We start from the raw sequence: 20,229 nt of genomic DNA on the forward strand, positions 1-20,229 counted from the left end.
AAATTCGACCGATTATTTAATTCTTATATATAATATATAAAATATTTTATATAATTTATATATAATTAAGTTATATAAATAATTATATATTTATATACTTTATATCAATAAAATATTTATTAATTATCTAAAATAATTAATTAATCGAATTCGATCGAATATTCGAATATTTAATCAGATTCAAATTCGGAAATTAATTTTCAATATCCATCAGGTATCGAATCAAATTCGGATATTGCCTGATCCGATATGAATTCGATCCATTTACACCCCTACTACTAAACCTAGTAGAGCCTGTAGAGGGTGAGTTTCTGCTTAGGGCAAAAGCTCTATTTACAGTTTTGAAGATTTCTATTGGGTAAATGTCGTTGAGAACAAATATAATGTTTTGAACCATGATTAATGTATCTTCTATGAAGAGATGGGGCTTTTATAATATGAGATGGGAGGATTTAAATTCAATGAGTTTTTGTATAATGACCTCCAATCTTTAGTGAGAGGTGTAAGTTCGTTCTTAAAGACAGATTCAGTAGTCTACCCATTTTAACCTTAACCTTAGAAGGAGTTTAATTGCCAGCTTGAGAGATGTGATTTGAAAAATAAAACAAAAAAATATAATTAAAATGATGCTACCCAAGCTCGAACTAGGGACCTTTAGTGTGTAAGACTAACGTGATAACCACTACACCACAGCACCAAGGCGACTCCTATGATTCTATATAAACCAATAACATATTAATAATTGGTAAAAAGAAAAAACTCACCTCACGATTCAAATAATCCCTCTCTCCAACAGCTATTTCTCCCATTCCGGGCGGTGACGGCGATGTGGATGACCACGGGAGCTGATGTACTAGGGCAGAGGTGCCACAGTCACAGAACACCCAACTTCGTCATGTGATGCTAATTCGCAAATCAATTCCGCCCTGCATTTTGGAAGAAGAGAATTAGCAAATATTACGGCTTTGTTTGGATATATTTGTATAAAGTATTTTTTTTTTTATTTTTTAAAGTATAAAAGTTCGAAAAACATGATATAGCGTTTGTATTGTGTATTTTATACTTTTTGCTTAAAAGTATGAAAAACCGTAAAAGTACAAAATCATTTTTTTATACTTCATGCTTTTGGCAAAATTGTACTTTCATTTTTATGCGAACGGGTGGTCACACACGTAACCACGCTTCAATAAAACTCTCAACCCTACTTCCACTTGCCGCTGCTAGAGTTGGACTACCGTCATTGGTCTCAGACCCCAAAACCACCAAAAATCGTCACGGAAAGTACAAATGAACATGCTTTTGCCAAACAGAAAATGTACTTCTGTTTTGGAAAGTATATTTTTCAAAATTTTTTACACGGTTTTCAAAGCAAAAAAATACCAAAATAAAAAGTATTTTATGTGATTTATACTTTGATAGTTTTAAAAGTACAAAATTAGAAGTCTATCCAAATAGCACCACTACCACTAGAGGTGTAAATCGGGTCGTGCCGCCCGCGGTCCGACATGGCCCAGCATGACGGCATGCGGGCCATGCCAGGCCCAGCATGATCATGTGGGACATGCTGGGCCTGGGGTTTTAGGTCCACGGGCCAGGATAGCATGACACGACAAGCGGGCCGTGCCCCCCGTGACCCATATATATAAATTATAATTATATAATAATATATAGTATATAATATATTAATAAAATAAAAAATTATTTTCAATTTTATTATATCAATTTATTTAATTATTGTATATATTAGCAATTGTATACATCAAATTTCATATAAAATTAAAATTTTAAGTTTTTTTTAATTTTTTAAATAAATAGCTTTGTCCCAGTCCACGACCCGGCCTAGACCAAGGCTTGGCCCACGGACCAGCTCGGCCTGTAGCACGGCATGGCATGGCACATGCCCGCACGGGCTTAGGTCGTGGATCGTGCCGGGCCAACCCCCCAAGTTATCCCAAGAGAGGGCAGCATGACCCGATTTTCACCTCTAACTTCGACCTTCTTTCTCTACCATTTCAACAAACAACCCAACAATGCTTCAATTTTTAGCAAAGCAACCAAACAATAAGACGCAAGAGATGAATTGTTCTAGTAATTAAACGAGGCACCATTTACGAAGTGTGTAAAATGTCCATGAGAGTTGCAGGACTGAGAAGAGCCAAGAGGAAAGTGAGTGAGGAAGGAGATGCAAAAGTCTAGTCTGAGCAGAGGGTCCGGGGATGAAGGAGACTGTATTCAAAAGGATTGGGGAAGGGCAATCCAATTTGGCTATTCCAATGGGAGTAGGGTTGAGCATTATTCACTTAAAACCAAAAAACCGAATAAAAAATTTTGGTTTTGGTTTTGGTTTTCAGGTTTAGAAATTCAGTTAATCGAAAAAACCGAATTAATGGAACTTTATTATCTATAATATATATTAACATATAATATATATAAAATATATTATTATGTATTATATTATGTGTGAGTGGTGTGGTAAGGCTACGTACGGTGGTCTCCTTGAAGGATGAAAGAAGGCTGGGAGCAAAGGGTAGGCTAAGGCTTCTATTGACAGAGAGTCGTATGTTTGTTATGATTCACATCTCCCTTTATAGGGAGAGATCTCGAGGTCTTGAAAGGATGAAGCCAAAAGAATTTGATTCCTACTTGAAAAGGGAATCTTTGATTTTGTATTAATTATCAAGGGTACACTACTAAGGTTTCGCCATATGTCTTATGCGATCTCTCCAAGACAAGGTTTTTTTTCATCTAAGGATTCTCATAATACACGTATGCAACTTCCTTTTGTAGGTATCTTAAACTAACATGGCATGGATGATGTCGGTGCTAGTCTTATGTGTCTCTCGTAATCCTACTGGGCGTCCTATCATGAGTGACATCGGCCAATCATCGTATTTTTTCATTCGTCGCTGATTTGTGATGGCTCTGAGCTCATCGCAAGCTCGCAATGGCTTTGGGCTCATCACAGATCCATGGCGACTTTGAGTTCATCCTCGGAACTAAGCTTTTAAGTTCATCGTAGGTCTATGGTGAACTTGAGCTCATCGCAAGTTTGTGCAAGCTCTTAGCTCATCGCAAATCTATGACGAGTTATGAACTTGTCACGGGTGTTTTTGTAGCATTGCTTTAACGCCTTATGTGCTATTGTATTCAAGGTGAACAACATGTACCTACAATTAACCCCTACTTATTGGTAAGTGTGAGCTTATCAATAACCATTTGTGTTGTTGGTTTGTTTTGGAGGTCTATAGTAGGGTGAGGGATTTGTTTTGAGTTAAGGGGTTATTGCACTTGTTGGGCTCATTGTTTTAAGACTAGAGGATTAGTGTGGAGAATCATGAGTATCATGGTTTCTTGTTTTTGTGACCCTTTATGGTTTCCGACAAGGGTTTCCTGGTTATAAATGTTTGCTCACTTGGTTGGGTCGTATGAGTATTCCTGTTCCTAGCTAAGGTGCGTGGTAGATTGTGTGTACATATATTTTTAATTTGGGTAGATTATTAGCCCCCCTACTTATTAGTAAGTGTGATCTTATCAATAAGCATTCATGTCTTTTATGTATCTTGATGCTATTTGGGTGACATGTGGGGGTACTTGTTTTGAGTCCGCCTTCCGCTTGGTTGTTTGTTTCGTCTATGAGATTTGGCATTGGCTATGTTGATTATTGGGGTCAATTGCTTTGGTATATGCAGCCCCCTGTCTTTTGACGGAGTGCTTTCTACCGAGGAGCATTTCAGTATTTTGATCTTTTGGTGAAGTTTTCACCCTCCCTGCTTCTCGATAGGAAGTAGTTTGTTAAAAGATAGTTTCTAACTAGTGTTTTGATTTCCAGTCCCCTCTGTTTCTTGACAAGAGGTTCTTTGTTAGGGGTAGTTGTGGCTATGGTTTGATTTTCATCCCCCTGTCTTTTTGGTAGAGCATTTTCTATCAGGAAATACTTTAGGCATTTCAATTGTCTGGGCAAGGTTTTTAGACTCCATGTGTGTTGGTAAGCATGCTTGGCTCAATGTGCTTTGGTTTCTTGGGAGGTCTGTTGGAGGGTAGTTTGTCCCTTCCTCTTCTTTTGTTGTGTTATGGCATATGGTCGACCACTATGTGTGTGGCATGTTCTTCATCATGCTTCACATATAACTGTCGATTTGCATTCATGTGTAATGGGTCGTGTGAATGTTAGGATTGAAGGTTACCTAATTGAGTTGGCGCTTCATGATGTGACACTGATTTAAATTTGTCTGTCGGGTGTCCCACCCTTTCGGGCAACAGTGGAATTGTAACAACCAATTTTTCGGCTGTGCAACAGTGGATGACGAATAATCATTTCATTCAGTCTATCACGACGCCATTTGGGCTACCAAGCTCGTGTGAAGTTTCTATAAAAGGATGTCATTCGGTCCCTTGTTATGCTTGCCTTTGCTTTCTTGTTCGAGTCCTGTTAGTGCCTTTGTGTGTGTTCATTTTCTCCTTTTGTTTCCCTGTTAACATTCTCCTTCTTCGATTCTTCCATTATTTTTTGTCAATGGCTCCTTGTGGTCAAAAGAAGGTTGTGAAGTCTAAATGTCCTTTCTTGGATTTCGTGAGGAATGTTGACACCGCCAAGCTACTCTCTAAGTATGATTCTACAAAAATGGTTGATCGTGGGAGCGGTTTTTGGCCTCCAATGCTGGTGTCTCGGGGGAAGGACGGTGAATATGACACAGTGGAAGCGAAGGAGCTAATGTGCTTGTATAGTCGTGTAGAGCGCATCATGTTCTTTATTCCATGAACCGAAGACAGACGCTTCCAAATCACTACTAAATTACTTGGCATGGGTGCATTTCATACTAGAGAACCCTATGTATTGTCGATTGCTCCACAACGCTGGACTTCTTCAGTTCGTGGATTGCTTTTTGAACCTCCTCGGCAGAAAAGGAGTTAGTTACATGATGCTGCTCCTCACCCACTGGTGCTATCGGACACATACCTTTGTTGGTGCCTTCAGCGAGTTTGGCATCATTATGGAGGATGTCGCCGCCCTACTTGCACTTCTGTTGGGTGGTGTTATTTTTGCCCAACATCTCCAATACGCTGAGTCTATCCCCAACACTCTTTTCAAGTTGTACGTAGAATTGGCGGAGGAGATTAATATTTTTAAGGAAATCGATGAGTCTACTGCTTATGGGAAGTGGCCTCTTGATGCCTGGATTTCTTTCTGGTTTGAAGGTAAGAGTTCTATTGATGTTATGGTTCGAAAGGCCGACAACCAGTGCCACCTTGTGGCTCTTATCCTCTATGGTGTATCATGGTTCTTGTTCCCTAGCAATCCTGACTATGGTCTCCGTACAGTTTTGGTTCCTCTCTTTGTTTTGGCAGTCGGCGGTCATCAACTACCTTTAGCGTCCATGTTCCTTGGCTATCTCTATGACCAAGTGAATGACAGTCCACCAGATCATGGACCTGAGTTGCAAGCATCGCTCATCTTATGTTTTTGCCCCATTCTTATTTATGTACATTTGTGAACACTTTCAGTTGAGCGTCACTCCTCGCCGATTGTCCCGCATGCCTGTCAACATGGTGACTCTAGAGGGTGACCAAATAAAGGATGTGTCTCTTAATGTCAATCATGGGAAGCTGTGGCTCGGCGCCAAGAGGGACAAGTAGTTTGGGGTCGCCAAGGTTGAACTTAGGTTTTCTTCTTTGGATAGTTTTTTCTTGCGCCCGTATTCTCAGCCAGTCTGTCACACCATGCCGTTCTGCATTGGGGTTAATGTACCTGAGGGAGGTGACCAGCAGTGTGTTGTGGATGCTGAGAACCCCATCATTCGTGTTGTGCACCTGATTCTGTGACCTAGTGTGGTCGCTTATCTCGGCTCGGTCGTGCTGGAGAAGCACAAGTTATGACATATCGTCCTGATCATCTCCTTCGTTAATTTGGATATGATGACATGGGCTCGTAGTTTCTAAAGTCAGGGGGTGAAGATGTTTTATGGTAGCGTCATTACGGCCTAGCATTCCCTAGTATCACTCGTTTTCCGCTGGCCGACTTTAGGCATGTAGAAGTTCATGGTTCCGTTCTCTTGGGCCATTTATGTGCTCTTCTTGGAGGGTTGCAAATGTTCATGGTGACTAAGCCTCGCCCCCAACATGTAATGGCCACCACCAGGCTATGTGGTTGAGCAAGCTAGAGAGGCCCTTTCGGAAATTAGTGGTCCCCGGGTAGCCCAGGTGGCTGTGGAAGAGTAGGGGCCTTTGGGCGTTGACTGCAAGGGCAAGCGGCCTATTGTTGAGGAGGGTGAGAGTAGTCACCCTGTTGTATATAAGAAGCGTAGAGCGGCAAGGATCGCTCGTTCTTTTGGCCCATGGTACCAGGGCCCATCAATGATCTGGTGACCATATCTAATAGTGCCCCAAGCAGAAGAAGAAAAGGTTGTTGCTGACAAAGGTGTTTCACAGGAGCTTTCTGGGATGTTGTTCAGGATCTCCCAAATCCTTCGCCTAACGTGGGGGAGAAGACTGTCGCGGAGTTGGTACAATCAGCGGTTCTAGTTGCTCCTGCTATCGTTGTCACAATTCCTGTTACCAATGGACAGGTGAAGAAAATCAATCCTTGCATTCGGAGAAAGGAGTCGTAGGTTTCAGAATTTGTGAGTGTGCTTGGTTTTTTATTCAATATGTGTTTCGATTAGTATTTTCTTATCTTCCTGGACTAAATGTGCGGTTGCAGTCTTTTGTGTTGAAATAGGTGAAAGTTGGGAAAGATTGCCCTGAGTCTGTTTCCACTCAAGTGCCACCTAAGAGCACTGATAATAAAGAGGTCTGTGTAAGTAGGTTGTATGTTCAATCCTTTGATATGTTTTTTTTTTTTTTAATTTGTTCATGATGCCTTGTTCATTTTGCCACAGGGAGTGTAAAATGTCGATTTGGCTAGTGTGCTTGTGATGCCTATGATTAGGCATTTAATGGAGGATTTGAAATCTCCTCAGCCTCCTGTCGAAGGGTGAGAGTCACCCAAGGAGCAATCACCCAACGTGGGTGATACAGTTGTTGCTCATAACGGGGATGTCGTATCTGTTGATTGTGAGCAAGAGCAAGAGCCTTTTGTTGTAGAGCTTGAGTAGCCCCCCAGGGATTTGGTGGGCGAGTCTGAGCGTGAGCAGGAGACCACACCTACTGATCATGGAGCATTTGATGTTCACGAAGATGTTCCAGTAGTACAACTCTCATCGTTCGAAGCTGCAGTGGAGCCTCCTGACCATCCAGAGGTTGTGTTCGAGTCGGTTCAAGTGGAGGTTACTGAGTTAGTTGCATAGCTAGGGGATTTATCTCTCGCTGATGAACTTGAACTATTGCGCCAAGAGTTGAAGGATCAATATGAGAGGGAGGAGCTTGTGCCTATTGGCTTCTCGGTGTCTGATCTAGTCGTGGTTCAAAGGGTCCATAAGCAAGAGCAGATTGTCGTATCACATACTATGGCTAACACGATATCCCTAATCATTCAGAAGGGGTGGTTGCCTACTGCTGAGTTCCTGCCTGTGGTCATGAATGCTTCTTTGAATACTGTGGTGGGTCAGATGAACTCCATCATGTCCCAGTCTATAGACAAGCTCTCATAGCCTTTGTTTGAGCAGTGGTTGATGACATGTGCATCATTTGTTGTAATGGGCTTCAACATGGGCCGAATTGAGGAGAGGGTGGCTCATATGGCACATGTCTTTTGGAAGGCAGGTCATAAAGAGTCCATCCCGCTAACTACGCAAGCCTCTAGTGACCTCCGCAATTGCCTGAAGGTTGTTCAGGCATGTATCATCAAGACCAAAGAGAAACTAAAGGCTCTAATTGATGAAATTGCTCGGCAATAGGTATTATTGCAACTTCGGGAGGAGGGGCAAGAGATTATAGACATCCAAACACAACGACAAAGTTTGGAGAAAATAACTTTAATGAGGAAGGAGTGGTTCGACGAGTAGAATGTTTCTACATTTATATTGTAAAAAAAAAAAAAAACTGATGAAAAGAATGATATTCATACTTTCTGTGAGCATCCTTTGTTATTCGGTTAATGTATTTTGGTTACTTTTCCCTTTATTTTGATTCTATGATAGTTGTTGCCCTCTTGGGCTATATGCGATGGGTTTCTGCTTACATGGGAACTATTGTGGTGAATGTATTATTAGTAGGCCCATGGTAGGCTTCTTCATTGGTGTGATTATCTTCTTAGGTTGTGGCCTGAGCCCCCATTGGCCTACTTTGGGCAATTATTTGTGCCTAATCGTTACTTTGGGTTTGTGCCTTGACTGTGAGGCCATAACTTATGGAGCACCAGAGTGCCTAATTGGTGTTGATAATAATCTGGTGTTGCTTGAAGCATTAGAAGGCCTTATCGTATTTAATTCTTCAAGTCATTGCAATTTCATCATTATGATGAGGTGTTTGTGTTGATTATGATATGTGATGCTATCGCAAGCTATGATTAGTTAGAGGGATGATGTTTTGTGTGTGAGTGGCGGGTTGTCGTCTTGTTAATGCCTCGATTATTGTTGTTTAGTTGTTCTTGGAGTTATCTAGGCTTGTGATTAGGAATTGCTATGTTTCCACCTGCGTTGTTGGCAACCGGTGCCAGGGTTGTTTCGGGGTATGTAAATTGCTCATTACAATTACGAGTGTGCTTGTTGTGGTTAGGCTATGTCTTCGCATTTGGAAATACCAAGTTCTATGCTATATATCATCATTCCTAGTGTAGCCATGGTATGTGTCATCGCATCTGGGGTTGCTAGAGTCCTCGGGCTGCTGCAACCTTCCTAGGTTTGCTAGGCTATGTCATCGCACTTGGGAATATCAACATTTTCTTGGGATTTACAGGGTATGTTTTCACATTTGGGGTTCTGGGATATGTCATCACACTTAGAGTTTCCAAGGCCTTCTTGGGTGTTGCTAGGGTATGTAATTGCACTTGGGGTTGCCAAGGCTTTCTTGGGGTTGCCAGGGTATAAAGTTGTACTTAGGGTTGCCAAGGCCTTCCAGGGGTTGCTAGGGTATGTAATCGCACTTGGGGTTGCCAAGGCCTTCTTGGGGTTGCTAGGGTTTGTAATCACACTTGGGGTTGCCAAGGCCTTCCTGGGGTTGCTCAGTCCTTCTCAAGGTTGTCAGGGCAAATGACATCGTTCTTGGGGTTGTCAGGGCATATGGCATCGCTCCTGGGGTAGCTAAGCCCTTCCCAGGGTTGCCAGGGCATATGACATGGTTAGTAAATCAAGATAAATTAAACAGTAATTACACAATTGCAAAGGGAACATTGTATAATTCATTTATTTGCAATCAATCACATGTACAAGAGGAACATAGTATAATTCATCAATCTCATATACAAAAGGAATATAATATAATCAGACAAAAAAATTACATGTCATTCATTATATAATTTTAACTAGTAACCATTCACTGTTTCATCTTGTTCATTTGTGTTTATATCTTTTAGTACATAATACCCAGTCGGGTGAGCTTCCTGGATCACATATGGTCCAACCCAGTTAGCAGCAAACTTTCTAGTTGATTTACCTTGTCTTACATAGAGTGTTGTCTTAAGTACCTTGTCGCATTCTTTGAATTTTCAAGGCTTTACTAGTTTATTGAAGTTGGAAGCCATGAGTTGTTTGTATTTAATTTGCTGGTGAAGTCATTTTTCTCAGGCTTCCTCTATGCATTCTAATTTATCGCTAAGCATCTAGTTCATCTCGTCTGTCTAAAAACGCTTTTCCATTGTGTAAGCTGCTCTAGCGGACACTGTTTGTATTTCTGTCGGTTGGACTACTTCCTAGCCATAAACTAGAGAGTATGGAGTTGCTCGTGTGCTTTTCCTAATTGTTTTGCGATTAGCCCAAAGTGTTTCAAGCAACTTATTGGCCCAGTCTTTTTGGTTCTCAACTACCATCTTCAACAAGGTTTTGTTAGTTGCCTCTGCCTACCCATTCCCCTATGGGTAATAGGTTGTTGATGTTCCCAGCCATAACTCATACTGTCCTAATAAGTCTCAGACTTCCTAGTTCTTGATAGATAATCCATTGTCCGTGAGTATCCTCATCGGGACTCCAAACCGATGGACTATGTGTTTCCTTAAGAAATTCACAATGTTCTCTACATAAATTCTTCTCAAAGGTATGGTCTCCGCCCATTTTGTAAAGTAATCTGTAGGCATAATGATGAAGCAATAACCTCTGGAGGGCGGGTGTATCTTTCCTATCAAGTCTACCCCACCAGGTGTGGAAAGGCCAGAGTGTTGGACAAGGCCAGGTGTATCTTTCCTATCAAGTCTACCAGGTGTGGAAAGGCCAGAGTGTATCTTTCCTATCAAGTCTACCCCACCTCTGAGAAATTGGACAAGGTAGCCAAGAATCCTGCCCCGGATCGTCCGGGGGATAGGGCTTCTGAGGCCCGAAGAAGAGAATACCAAGAATGGGAGGAGAAAAACTCCCTTGCCCGCTGCTATATCATTGCCTCCTTAGACAATCCAATTCAGAGGCAGTTCGATCAGATCGAACTTGCTAAGGACGTATTGGACAGTCTTAGGACAATGTACGAAGAACAAAATCGTTCTACTCGGCAGAAGGTCTTAAAACAGTTCATGACCGCGCAGATGACCAAGGGCCAACAAGTTCACGACCATTGTCTCCGGATGATGGGCTATATCAACGAACTAGAGGCTCTTGGATCCGGGCTGGATCTGGTAACTCAGATCGATGCTATTCTCAACTCTCTGCCTCCATCCTTTAATCCATTCGTCATGAACTACAACATGAACAAGCTGAACGTCAGCTTGCAGGAACTCAGCAATATGTTGCAGAGGGCCGAAGAATTGATTAAAAAGGATGAGCCCATTGCCATGCTTGTTGAAACTGGCAAATCGGGCAAGAAAAGGAAGGCAAAGAGAAAGCCCTAGAAAAAGGCTGCCAAACCCAAGAAACAGAGGAAGGACAAGGCATCAGATGCCTGTCATTTTTGTAAGAAGACCGGCCACTGGAAAAGGAATTGTCCTGCCTACCTGGAATCCAAGAAAGGTAACTTTGAAACTTGTGTTATAGAAACCAATTTGTTGGTAGCTTCTGCGTCCTGGTGTATTGACTCCGGGGCTTCAACTCATGCGTGTAACTCACTGTAGGGGTTCAAGGTAAGCAGAAGGCTGAGTGAAGCAGAAGTCACACTCTACTTGGGGACTACTGCAACTGTTGTAGCCGCGGCCATATGAACCGTGGAATTATATTTTAGAGAATGAATAATTGTACTGAAAGATTGTCTTTATGTACAAAATTTAAGAAGAAATTTGATTTCTGTCTTAAAACTGTGTGCAGATGGTTATTCTGTCTTCTTTAGTAATACGATTACTATTAAAAGAAATAACAGATTCATCGCATATGGGGAACTAGAGAACGGTCTCTATGTTCTACATCCTTCTCTAGAAACTAACATAACCGAAACTACGTCGGTTGAAAACCCCAAGAAGAGAGCCCGTGATACAGTTAATCCCACGTGTCTGTGGCATTACCGACTTGGCCACATCGGTGTTGACCGAATCACAAGGTTGGTAAAGGATGGTCCTTTGGATTTTCTAGCTGTAGAAGATCTTCCCACCTGTGAGCCTTGCCTACAAGGCAAGATGACGAAACGGCCATTTAGTGGTAAGCCTGAAAGATGTACAGGCACACTTGACCTAATACATACTGATGTATGTGGTCCCCTGAGTGTTAGGACACGAAATCAACACGTGTATTTCATCACCTTCACAGATGATTTTTCACGATATGGTTACGTGTACCTAATGAGACACAAGTCTGAATCCTTTGAAAAGTTCAAAGAGTTTAGACAAGAGGTCGAGAAACAGTTAGGGAGAGAAATTAAAGCCCTTCGATCTGATCGAGGTGGCGAATATCTCTCTGACGAATTCAGGGACTACTTAAAGGACAATGGGATAGTATCACAATTAGCTCCTCCTGCTACACCACAACTTAACGGTGTTTCAGAGAGGAGGAATAGGACCTTATTAGATATGGTCCGGTCGCTTCTCATACACTCAGAGTTACCCACATCCTTTTGGGGTTACGCATTAGAGACTGCGATTTACGTGCTGAATCGGGTTCCAACCAAATCGGTTCCGAATACTCCATATGAACTTTGGACCGGAAAGAAACCAAGTGTCAGACACTTGAAGATTTGGGGTTGTCCAGCACACGTTAAAAGAACGAGTGCAGACAAGTTGGAATCTAAGACCAGCTGTTGCCTATTTGTAGGCTACCCAAAAGGCTCTGTAGGTTACCTTTTCTATGACCCAAGTGAGCAGAAAGTGTTCTGCAGTCGAAATGCACAATTCTTGGAAACCGACTATATCCTGGACACCCATCGTCAGGAAGTTGTTCTTGATGAGGAGAGCTCAGGAGTAGTGGGAGATGTCCCACAAGTTCCAGGTAGTGACCAACTTAGAAGATCCACTCGGGCATCCAGGCCACCAGTCCGTTATGGTTATGACCAGAATAGTTACCTGGTGGAAACCTTGACTAGTGAGGAGGATCCCGTGACTTACGCGGAAACTATGTTGGACATAGATTCTCAGAAGTGGGTGGAGGCCATGAGGGCAGAGATGGACTCAATGGAGACCAATGGAGTCTGGACTCTAGTAGATCCGCCCTCCGGGGTAAAAGCAATCGGTTGCAAATGGATTTACAAGAGGAAGAAGGGCCCCGATGGTAAAGTTGAGACCTTCAAGGCTCGTCTGGTGGCGAAAGGGTACACTCAGAAAGAGGGCATCGATTATGAGGAAACCTTTTCGCCTGTGGCCATGCTTAAATCCATTAGGATCTTGCTAGCTGTTGCAGCATACCATGATTATGAGATTTGGCAGATGGATGTCAAAACTGCATTCCTGAATGGAGATCTTACTGAAGATATCTATATGCAGCAGCCGCAAGGCTTCATTGCTGCAGGTCAGGAAAACATGGTATGTAAACTTAACAGATCCATTTGTGGGCTTAAGCAAGCTTCTAGAAGTTGGAACATCCGTTTTAACTCTGCTGTCAAATCGTTTGACTTCGAGCAGAATCCGGATGAACCCTGTGTCTACAGGAAGTACAGTGGGGATAAGGTTACCTTCTTGGTTCTGTATGTAGATGACATTCTACTCATTGGGAATGATGTAGGAATGTTAACTACGGTGAAAGTATGGCTTTCGCAGCAATTCTCCATGAAAGATCTTGGAGAAGCCTCCTATATACTGGGTCTTTGACTCTATAGAGATAGATCGAAGCGGATAATAGGATTATCCCAATCTGCTTACATTGACAAAATAGTCAAAAGATACAGCATGGAAAACTCCAAGAAAGGAAATGTTGCTTTCAGGCACGGAGTCACTCTCTCCAAGAAGATGTCTCCCAAGACTTCTGAGGAGATTGATGGCATGAAAGACGTTCCCTATGCCTCTGCCGTAGAGAGCATCATGTATGCCATGCTGTGCACTCGTCCTGACATTGCTCAGGCAGTGAGTGTAGTAAGCAGATTTCAGGCCAACCCAGGGCAGGAACATTGGACTGCTGTGAAAAACATACTTAAGTACCTTCGAAGGACAAAAGAGTTTTGTCTGGTGTTTGACGGTAGCTCACTACAGATCCAACGGTATACAGATGCCGATTTCCAGTCAGACCCAGATGATAGAAAGTCTACATCTGGATATGGTTTCACGATAGGATCGTGTGTTGTTTCCTGAATGTCAGCAAACAGGGGTCCTAAGTAGCAAATTAATAGTCCACAACCCAAGCCGAAAGCATTGCCGTAAGTGAGGCTGCCTTATGAATGAAGGTGTTCATTCCTGAATTTGGAGTTCAGCACATCACCCATTCCACCGTTGTATGACAACGCTGGACCTACGGGAGGATAGTGTAAAGAGGTAGCATCAGCGGAGAATGTGGTAGACCCATTGACTAAGCCACTGTCACAGAAAGTGTTTGAGAAACACATGGAAAGCATGGGACTCTGGCTAGTACCTGATTGGACCTAAGTGCAAGTGGGAGCTGTTAGACAGTTTTGTATGCCCTTAGCTTCAATCAGAATGATGTACTTTATGAGTTTATTGTAAATGAATAAAGATACATATTTGATTCATGTTCCCTTGGTATGTTTCTGTGTAATACCCTTAAACTGGACACTTGAGACTCGTGTTAGTTTAGAATGTTCATAGCCGGTGGGTCGGTCTGGGGAGACCTATCCTGACAAGGCTGACACTGTGGTGCCACCAAGTCGGTTGGGGTGGCCTGTCTCAGCTGCCAGGGTGAGACCCTAGGCACATACAGTGTAGGATTAATTGAATCTTTGAACTGGACCAAATTTCCAGTATTGCCCTGGACCTTGGAGATTGATGGGCAAAACTGGAAAGTTACACCCGACCCCTAAACTCGATTATGATACTGCACTAGGTGTCGGATTGGGCTATCTTTGATGTACCAATCAGTGAGATCCTTAGCGGGGGTCAAAACCTGGGTATGTTGGGACAGTCCGAGAATTCATCTGAGTGGGTGATCATAGTGACAGGATCAGCCCCTTTGTCGGACAAAGGTAATGATCGGGGATGCACTCTCACTGATGGAAACCAAGACTGCCGGCAGCCGATTTCAACCGTTGAGATTTGTTTTGCAAAATATATTTTATATAAGATATAAAAGTATATATATTATGGTTTCCAAAATGTTTGCAATAAGGTTTTAATTCCCGGGATCCATATGAGTGGAGAGTGCAACACTGTTCCTTGCAGCCGAGGGAGAGGTCCTCTCTTGTCGGGCAGTGTATGATCATTATGGGCTGAGAGGTTAAGTGTAAGACCATTGAGGATAATGCCTGATGGGCTAATCTTGCATCTGCCCACAGTCCCTGGGTGTTACAAGGTGGCTTGGCCCAGGGACCACTTAGTGTAAGTGTTGGGCCCATAGAGCTCATTTGATGGGTTTCAGGGGGTACACTGTCTTCAGCAGTGCATTCGGCCAGGCCTTGTAACAAAGGCTGGGCTGAACCCATGTAACTGATGTGTAGATCAATGCTTGGGTCCCACGCCATACAAGGAAGCCCAACTGGGCAGCAATTTGGAAGGTTTTTTGAGTACATAACCTTAATGGGCCTTAAGCCCATTTCGAACTGGGCTGATTTGATCAGTCATTTAAAGGGGGCGAATTCTGAAGTGGGTCAGCTAAAAGGATTGGGCTTAGACCCTATCCACTCAGAGAGTCCAAGATCTAAATAAGATTTAGATCTGGAAACCTCCTAATTAGATTAGGAGACAGCTGATCTGATCTGCAGATAAGATAAGGATTATCCCTTATCACTAAAGGACTTCTAACCCAAATATGATTTGGATTAGCAACTCCTAATCTGATTAGGAGCTGAACCCCTTTAAGATTATAAAAGGGGAAGGGGCGGCAGCCTTGAAGAACACAATAACATCAATAGCATTCTTCTCTTTAAGAAAGAGAGATTAAGAGATTTCCTGCATATTGCGAATTCTCTTCTGCCGCCACCTTCCTGCCATTGCCATTCCTTCAGTTCGATCTCCAGTTCTTGGGAGCAATCAAGATTGGATCTTGATTACAATCTTTTGGGAAAAGATTGATTGGAGCTGTACTCACAAGCCGTCCAGTTGATTCTTGCGAAGGGTCAAGTTCTTTTGAAGAACATTGCTGATTCTGCTCCATCCTTCACTGCGCCATCTTCAGTGGGAGCTGATTTTGGATCCTTCCTTGGGCGTGAACACCTCCATTGGGAGATAGTATTTCTCCGTATCAGGTATTATCCTCTCCCACTCCTTTTGGTTCAGATCTGGTTCAGTTTATGGTTCAAGATTGATCCTTGAAAATATGATTTTCTAAATAGGGAATACGATTCCCAGTTGAAGGGAGAGATAAAATTTTTGAAATTCGCCCCTTATTCCGCAATCTTTGGGCGTCCATAGGATGGATCTCTCATCCCTTCACTCAGCCCTCTATTCCATTCTCTGTCTCAGCCATCCACTCCTTTTAATCTCCATCTTTCAATCCTAGGCGCCTAAATCTCCACCATCCAATTTTGGGCACCCAAATCTCAGCCCTACATAATATTGGGTGCGCTTCCCTTCTCTTCTTAGCCTTAGGATCACCTTAGAACCATCCTAACCCTTCATTCTAAACCCTAGGGCACCCATATTTTTGCTAAAACCCAGCTGCCACCCCCTCTTACTCTCTAATCCCAGTTTTAATCACATTTCTCTATAAAAAGGACTCAAGGGCTCTTGAGAAGGGGTTGGATTCTGCCCCCAGTTAAGACGGAAGGCTGTCTCAGCATGACGGCTGCTTGCAATTCGACAAAGCCACTACTGCCACTTTTGGATTCGGATCCCAACTAGTTTCTTTAGCTTTAGTTTTAATTTATGTTCTTTCATTTCCAGTTCTGCTTTTTTCCTTTCTATAATTTACTTTTATCCAGTTTAATTTTCATTTTCTTTTCTACAGATCTAGAATTCGGCCAAGTAAGACGGAAGGCCTAGCTCGAGAAGTTCGAGGGTCAAAGGAGAGATCTAAAGTTAATTAGTTTCTTTTATTTATTTATTTCTGTTATTTCTTTATTTTTCTACACTTTTCACTTTTAGTAGTGTTCAAATTTTACTTTTAATGAATTCCAATTTAATTAATTAAACTTTTGTGTTTCTACAACTTCCCTTTGTGTTCTTTTATCCGAATTAAAGTTTGTAACGATTTTTCCCTCGCTTCCCTGTGGATACGACCTATTCTCACCATTTACTACGTTTATAATTGTTATGAGAGATGGAGAAATTTATAAATATTAAAACTGGTGTTTTGAAGTGGTTAACAACACGCTTCCGGACACACCACTCGGTGAGCTCTGTGTAATAGATTGCTTCGTGGAGATGGGTCTCCGTTCTGTCGAAGGGGACACGAGTGGATGGGATTCTAACAATGCGACCTCTGTGCTTGACCTTTATGCATTGGTGATATGTGGATGAGACCAGTGCCAAGTTGTGTATCAACAATCGCCCCAACAAGGCATGATATGCTATTTTACCATAAATCACTTGGAATTCCTGGTTGATGTAGAACGGTCCAATAGCCACCGACTACTCAATTGACCCCTCTATGACGGATGCATTACCATTAAAGTCAATAAGTTCCATGGGCAGCCCTTTAACGGTTTCCTTCTATATGTTCATCAGCTTCAAGGTGTGGAGGAAAATCAGGTTTACAGAGCTTCCCTAATCGATCAACGAGCACCGCATCTCATATCCCCCTATTTTGGCCGTGATGTACAAGGGCCGGTTGTGGTTGGGGTCTGTGGCTAGCATATCATTTGGGGTGAAATCCACATGGGACTTGTCCATGCGCTGAGGCTCGAGCATCCTCTTGAACGCCTCTACTAGCGCCCTGATGGTAAGTCACCGTGTCGTAGCGCTAGCTGCTTGCTTAATGAGGAACTGCTGCAGGTCTAGACTTTGCTTGAACCGCTAGATCAACATGACAGTCGCTTCTTGATGTTCCTACTACATTGATATTGCCTCCTTAGGGATGTTGTGGGGAGGGGGTTGGTTTCTACTTGGTTCGACTTCCTTTAGACAAAATCATCCTGTTCCACTTCTGCACGAACAACCGTCGAAGGGTAAAACAGTCCATCAGATCGTGGTTTGGTGACTGGTGGTAATTGCACCACCTCCCCTATGCCTTTCTTTCTTTGGGTCAACTCCGAGTGGTGGTGGTGGCAAGCCGATTACATGCTCCTCCACCAGCTTGTTCTTTATCATGATCACTTCACTTTTTCTACAGGTGAAAGGGGGACGGGTGGAGGTAGTGGGCCATTCCGCCGATTCTACTTGTTGCCACGATAATAAGGTCTCTGGTTAGGCCCCTTGGTGCTCTGAGGCCTTCAGTCGATGGTGTACGCTTTGTTTCTTGTATACTGTGATGCTACTAGGACTGAATGAGGTGTGGTATTTATGACAATGCATGTTGTTCTTTCTACACACTTCCACAGCTGACTGAAGGTCTCAACTTCAATATTTTCGATGCCTATTCTGTAGGCTGGGTGCACTCCTTGCACGCATTTCTCAATGAAGCTCTTCTATGTCACGTGCTCATCGAAGACTGAATGAGTTAATTTCTAGAACCTCGTGACATAAGCCAAGAGGTCCTCCCCGGCACGCTGCTCTGTGTTGCATAGGTCTGCCATCATCAAACTCCGCTCCAAGGTGAATCATTTGGAAATGAACTTTTTCGCCAACTCTGCCCAAGAGTTTATACTCCCCGCGGTCAGATTGACGAACCACGTGTATGCCAGTCCGGTCAAAGACTTGGAGAACTCTCTCACTTTTAGATCTCCATCCAAGGCAAATGATCCCAATGCATCTTCAAATTTGTTAACATGTTCTTGCGGATTTCCCTTCTGCCCGTCGTACTGAGGCCACTACTGCAGTGGAACGTAGCCAGAGGGGTATGGTTTGTATAAGATGCGGTTAGAATAGGGTTTTTGGAGTACAAGTGCGGGTTGGGCTTTGTTGTGGCTTTCTTCCATTAATCCCTGGACATATTCTTTCAATTCAATGCGGCTATGGGTGCCTCCGTCACCATGTTGTCTTGTGGGACTACATGGGGTTGTTTAATGGCGGAGAAACGAGTTTTTTGTGCTGAGTCTTGCACAGGCACGGGGTTGGTTCTAGGAGGATGCTTGTTTATACTGGGGTTCAAGTTCACGGGGTGGCTAATAGGAACAAATGCAGAAGGGCCAGCAGGGGTAAATGGGGAATGCTCGGTTGCCGATGTCCTTTGGAGAAGCATTTGTAGGGTGTTTCTCATCTCAGCCTGCATCTGCTCCAGCTGGTCGAAACAATCCTCAAAGTCATACACTTTATTGGATAAGATTCCAATGTCAACCTGTTCAGCGGACTCCTAACAGGTCTAGTCTCCGACTTCTGGGTTGATGTTTCTGTGTTCATTGGATTGCTCTTTCGGAATAGGGGAAAAATAGAAAGATTGATGCTACGGACGACCATCCTTTGTGATCAAGGGATAACCAGAGATTCTAATGTGAGTGGTGTGGTAAGGCTACGTGCGGTGGTCTCTTTGAAGGACGAAGGAAGGCTAGAAGCAAAGGGTAGGCTAAGGTATTGATAGAGAGTCGTACGTTCATTATGATTCACGTCTTCTTTTATAGGGAGAGATCCTGAGGTCCTAAAAGGAAGGAGTCAAAAGAGTTTGATTCCCACTTGGAAAGGGAATCTTTGATTCGGTGTCATTTGTCAAGGGGACACTACTAAGGTTTCGCCAGGTGCCTTATGAGATCTCTCCAGGATGAGGTTCCTTTTGTTTGAGGATTCTCATAATACACGTATGCTACTTCCTTTTGTAGGTATCCTAAACTGACATGGCGTGGATGATGTCGGTGCTAGTCTTACGTATCTCTCTTAATCCTACTAGGTGTCTTGTCACGAGTGACATCGACCAATTGTCATATTTTTTCATTTGTCACTGATTTGCGATGGCTTTGAGCTTATCGTAGGTTCGTGATGGCTTTGAGCTCATTGTAGGCTTGCGATGGCTTTGGGCTCATTACAGATCCATGGCGATTTCGAGTTCATCCTCGGTACTATGCCTTTGAGTTCATTGCAGGTCTATGGTGACCTTGAGCTCATCACAAGCTCGTACAGGCTTTGAGCTCATCACAAGTTTGTACAAGCTTTGAGCTTATTACAAATCTGTGATGAGTTATGAACTCGTTGTGGGTGTTTTTGTAGCATTGGTTTAGCACCTTCTAGGCTATTGTAGTTGTGGTTAGGGGTGGCAACGAGCCGGGCTTTTTACGAGCTACTCGAGCTCGGTTCAGCTCGGTTTCAACCGAGCTTGAGCCCAATTCAATTGGTCGATTATTAAATTAAACGAGCCGAGCTCGAGCCTACTAGAGCTCGGCTTGTGAGCCGACTCGAATATATATATATATATTTGATATTTAATATATAATAAAAATATTATAATTCTTAATATTTTAAATATAAATAAAATTTTTTATATATAATTTTTATTTTTATAAAATATTTTTTCTCAAAATCGAGCTCGAGCTTATGAATTTTTTACTCGAGCTGAGCTCAAGCTCAAGGTTCTGGCTCGAACTGAGCTCGAGCTCAAGGTTCTAGCTCGAACCGAGCTCGAGCTTGAGCTCGAGCCTTGTAGAACAGTCTTGAGTCGAGCTCTAGTCAAG

At 42.9% G+C, this 20,229-nt stretch overlaps 1 non-coding gene across 1 annotated transcript; it reads right to left on the reverse strand.

Moving 5' to 3' along the window:
- Positions 1-624: 624 nt before the first annotated feature.
- TRNAV-UAC (transfer RNA valine (anticodon UAC)) lies at positions 625-697 on the reverse strand. The gene has a single exon. It is a non-coding gene; the product is annotated as a tRNA-Val (tRNA).
- Positions 698-20,229: the final 19,532 nt, after the last annotated feature.

Source organism: Nelumbo nucifera, chromosome 1, assembly GCF_055504915.1.
Source record: "Nelumbo nucifera cultivar China Antique chromosome 1, China Antique-T2T, whole genome shotgun sequence".
In the NCBI taxonomy this organism is placed as follows: Eukaryota; Viridiplantae; Streptophyta; class Magnoliopsida; order Proteales; family Nelumbonaceae; genus Nelumbo; species Nelumbo nucifera.